Genomic DNA, 4,866 nt, shown 5'->3' with positions numbered 1-4,866 from the left:
TCGCCCTCAGACCCGGCCCCAATCCCGACCCCAGTAACAACCAAAGACTCAATTGCCGCTTCCAGAAGTCAGACTTCAGCTGCCCACCCACATCCAACCTCACCTCAGCTACCAACCTCACCATCACCAACAGCTTCCACATAACGGACTCCAGACATCAGTCGCAGCCGCAGCGCCAGCAGCGCTGCCAGCATCGGCCTGCCGAAGCACTTGACCCCCTCGCCCCAGACCTCCCAGCACCACCCCTCTGGCCAGGCCTTACCCCTCTCCATCTCAAACCCTTACCCCTCTCCATCTCAAACCTAGCTACCTCGCACTTTGCCCTCAGGACACAGAACCAGCACCCTCCGGCCATGTTTGCCACCCCTCCCTCGTTACCACCCCCACCAGCGTTGCCCACCAACAGCCTTGTGATTCCAAGTCACCCAGCCAGCCCTGGTTACTCAGATACCAGTCTGTTGATATAATTCAACCAACCAATCATGTATTGCCAGCCTCAATCTGGGATCCTTATTGGCACTTTGTCTCGAGCATCGCTCTTACGTCCGCCCATGAGTGCTCACGTAGAGAACCACTACAGCATGACCTGCCGAAACAGGGAGTGCCAGTTCGACAAGTACACCCCCAAATTGGACAGCTCTTTCTACCAACATTCCAACTTTTTCCTGTTGTACCCTCCAACAATGCCCCCCATGCTGCCCCATTCAGGCCCCTTCAGGTCACTTCAGGAAGCCTTTCAACCCAAGACCTCAAACCCCATCGACATGGCAGGATGGGCGAGTGCCGTTCACCATAGCATCCTGCAGAAGACACCCGGGGTAACGGATCCATACTGGTCATCTGTTAGAAAACCGGGGAAGTGGTGTGCGGTGCGCGTCCAAATAGCCTGGCAGATTTAACACCACCAGCAGAAAATGAAGCAAATGCATATGGACCCCCATAACCTGGACATCTGTGGTAAACTGGACCTGTTAAGCAGGCCGCCCGCCCCCGGAGTCTTCCCGGGGTTCACCTATACACACGACCTGGCCCGACCCTTGTTCTCCAGCACTGGGACTTCTCATCCCACCGCATCCCCCTACGGACCCTCGTTGCACCAAAGTGGTTTCCTTCCCACCAGCCACCTGGCAGCTCACAACAGCCTGTTTACTCACAAGGAAGGGCCGACCCTTCAGAGCTTCACCAATCGCAGGAGCCCTGAAACCAGCTCCACCAAACCCCGTCTTCCTTCCCTACACCGCCACAGTGGCCTAAGCCCACCGAGTCTGAACGCTGCTCGTCCGCGACCAATCATGACAGAGATCAGGACAGAGAGCCAGAGAAACGGTATCTCTCCATGAGTAAAGATAAACATGACAAAGACAGGGATATGATGGATTGAAGTCGTCATCATTCAAACCGGTCTTCACCTGCGTCTGCTCCTGTGAGTCATTAAATCAGCAACCTTATCTGTAGCAATAGCCAAAACTCCAACAATTCCCTGCGACTAAGCAGTATGGTAGAGCGGGAGGGACCCAAGGAGCTGGAGAGGGACCACCTTGAGCAGTTACGGGCACCCACCCCAACAGAACAGAAAATTAAGGAGAGTTGCTCCCCAGTCAAGGAGCCACTAATTCTTGAGAAGAGACTAGTGGAGGACAACACCAAGCCATGCCCTTGTCAATGAGCAACGTCCACCAGATGAATGCTATGAATGCCCTAGACCGCTCCAGGATGATAAACCATCTCTTCAGCATGAACCCCTTGCAAGCACGGGCCGACTGCCACATCTGGGCTTCACGTGGGACCCCATGAGGGATCAGCTGCAAGATGCTTACTGGAACCTGCACCTTCAGCGACGGATGGACTTTCAGCTCTGTGCTGCTGACGCCATGCACAGGTTTCCCGGTCACAGCAGCTGGTTTTTACGACCACGAGCGGGTCTACCGAGACTGGGAGCCCCATGACTTTAACCATGAGCACCTCTTGGAGGCACGCAGTGAGCAGGAGCGACTGCGGCAAGATGATGAGAGGGAGCGGGAGCGCTTGCACTTGGGTGATGAGATTGAGCGTGCCCGGATCGACCACTTGCACTCATCCCCTATGGTGAGCCATTTGGCCCACCTACCCTCCTTCATTCCCCACCAGAATGTAATGCATTATCCAAGAATGAGCCCCTCCTCAGCCATGCAAAATGAGATTTTGAAGAGGACCCCCCAACAGCCGCTCTTAGTGCCCTACCCCTTTGATACCCGCCAGCAGCACTAGGCCCACCTCCCCTTGAAGGACTACCCCACTCACAAACTCTGAATACAGAGACTATTATCCATCCAGGAACCCAAAAGAAGTGGAAGCAAGGTAGTCTCAGAAAAAAACGGAAGAGCAGTATTTTTGTTTTACTGTAGATAGACTTTTTTTTGCAAAAATGCACTGCATCATTTTTTTCCAAACATTAATTTTTTAGGACACAAGCACAGTTCTTTACCCTAAGTGGAAGGATGGGGAAAGTGTCAAACTTTAGACAACCAGACAAATGCTTTTTATTTATTTTTATAACTAGAGACATCTGTTTGTCCAAAGCTCCCTGTGGCCTTTTTTTAGTTCTGATTTTGGGGCAGGTGTGAGGTTCTTTCATACAGAACTTGTCATTGTGTAAAAGGGTGCTCTGTGGCACTTACTGGAGGTAGCTGGTGGGCTAGTTGGCCCCCAGGGACCCTCAGGATTCAAGGGGACTTAATCCCCCAACTTAAAATGCACCAAAGGGTGCGTTTGCACACTTGTCACATCAGGCCATGCCCCCTCCCTGCACAACTGTGCAAACACGCCCCCTGGTGTGTTGTAAATTGGGGGATTAAATCCCCTTGAATCCTGAGGGTCCCTGGGGGCCGACTAGCCCACCAGGTACCTCCAGTAAGCTCCAGGGAGCTGAATTGCAGAGAGGTGGTCCAAGGCCATGCCCCCTTTTTACATTACTCAAATTCACCATGCACTCTCTTCGCAGTACCCTAATCATTCAGTCACTACCAATGTAGTTGTGCAATGATGCAGGCACTAACACATGCACTGCTTCAATCCCTGTGTACTACCCATGCAGTCCTCTAACCACCTACACACTTGTCATTCGCTCCTTCAATTCCCTTGGTAGTACCCATGCAGTCCAGCAATCACCCTGTCACTTCCTGTGCACTTCTCCAGTCACCCAGCCACTACCATGTACTAATCCAAACACTCCGCCAAAACCCAAACACTTATAAATTCACTACGCACTCTACTTGCAGTACTCTAATCATCCCCTCAGTACCCATGTACTCATGTAATGACCCAGTCACTAACACAGGGACTGCTGCAGTCCCTTGAGGACTACCTATGCAGTCCAGTAATCTCCCTGGTACTACCTATGCAGTCCTCCAATCACCCAGCCAATCCTATGTGCTTATCCAATCACTGCACCAAAACCCAAGTACTTATAAATTCACCATGCACTCTCCTCACAGTACTCTAATCATCCAGTCACTACCCATGTAGTCATGCAATGATCCAGGCACTAACACATGCACTGCTACAATCCCTGTGTACTACCCATTCAGTCCTCTAACCACCTACACACTTCTCATTCGCTCTTTCAATTCCCCTGGTAGTACCCATGCTGTCCAGCAATCAACCTGTCACTCCCCGTGCACTCCTCCAGTCACCCAGCCATTACCATGTACTAATCCAAACATTCCGCCAATACCCAAGCACTTATAAATTCGCTCAGGCACTCTCCATGCAGTATTCTAATCTTTCAGTCAGTAGCTATGTACTCCTGCGATGATCCAGGCACTAACTGATCACTGTTACAATCCCCTATGCACCACCCATATAGTCCTGTAGCCACTTACACACTCCTGATTTGCTCCTTTAATTCCTCAGGTAGTACCCATGCAGTCTCGCAATCACACTGTCACTCCCTGTGCACTCCTCCAGTCACCCAGCCACTACTATGTACTAATCCAAACACTCTGCCAATACCCAAGCACTTCTAAAATCACCATGCACTCTTCTTGCAGTACTCTAATCATCCAGTCACTACTCATGTACTCATACAATGACCCAGGCATTAACTCATGGCAAATACACAGGAGGTCATGCTAATCACAGGGGTATCCCAAAGCATAGTATTCCCTAGTGTATGTAGGTGTTTTCACTGTATTCTAAGTGTCTTTTAGCATAGCACTGGCTCCAGGCCTGGTTAGTCAGAGTCAGTTACCACCAGTACCCATCAGCAAAAAGTTGGGAGCACAGGAGGACTTTCTGCTCGTCTGTTGGTTCTTTCTGCACATCTCTTCTTCTTCTTCCACTTTTCTTCGTCTTTCTGGACTTCTGTTGCCTCTTTCTGCATTTGTCTTGCTTCTTTCTGCCCTTTTCTTCCTCTTTCTTCACATGTCCTACATTTGAAGGCATAGTTAGAAATTAGCATTTAAAAAACCTTAGAAATTCGCTGAAAAAAAACCATAGGTTTCAGGGACGTTATAGTTAGAAATTAACATTTAAAAAACCTTAGCAATTCACTGAAAAAACCATAGGTTTAACATAGTTAGAAATTAGCATTTAAAAAAACCTATGAAATTCACTGAAAAACCAATAGGTTTCAGGGACGTTATAGTTATAAATTAACATTTAAAAAACCTTAGAAATTCACTGAAAAAACCATAGGTTTCGGGGACGTTATAGTTAGAAATTAGCATTACAAAAACAATTGAAATTCACAGAAAAAACCACAGGTTTCAATGACGTTATAGTTAGTTGGACATTTCACTCATACAAAACCAGAGAAATTCGGTTGTTATAGTTAGTAGAGCTAACTATAACTCGCGCCCCCGCAATGCACTGCTGATGACGTCACAA

At 49.0% G+C, this 4,866-nt stretch overlaps 1 pseudogene; it reads left to right on the top strand.

Moving 5' to 3' along the window:
* The first annotated feature begins 1,650 nt into the window (after positions 1-1,650).
* On the top strand, positions 1,651-2,341 carry LOC146798032 (autism susceptibility gene 2 protein homolog; annotated as a pseudogene).
* Positions 2,342-4,866: the final 2,525 nt, after the last annotated feature.

Source organism: Triturus cristatus, chromosome 9 (assembly GCF_964204655.1).
Source record: "Triturus cristatus chromosome 9, aTriCri1.1, whole genome shotgun sequence".
NCBI classification, from domain to species: Eukaryota; Metazoa; Chordata; class Amphibia; order Caudata; family Salamandridae; genus Triturus; species Triturus cristatus.
Note: the sequence above shows the minus strand (reverse complement) of the source record. Positions and strands in the feature narration are given on the sequence as shown.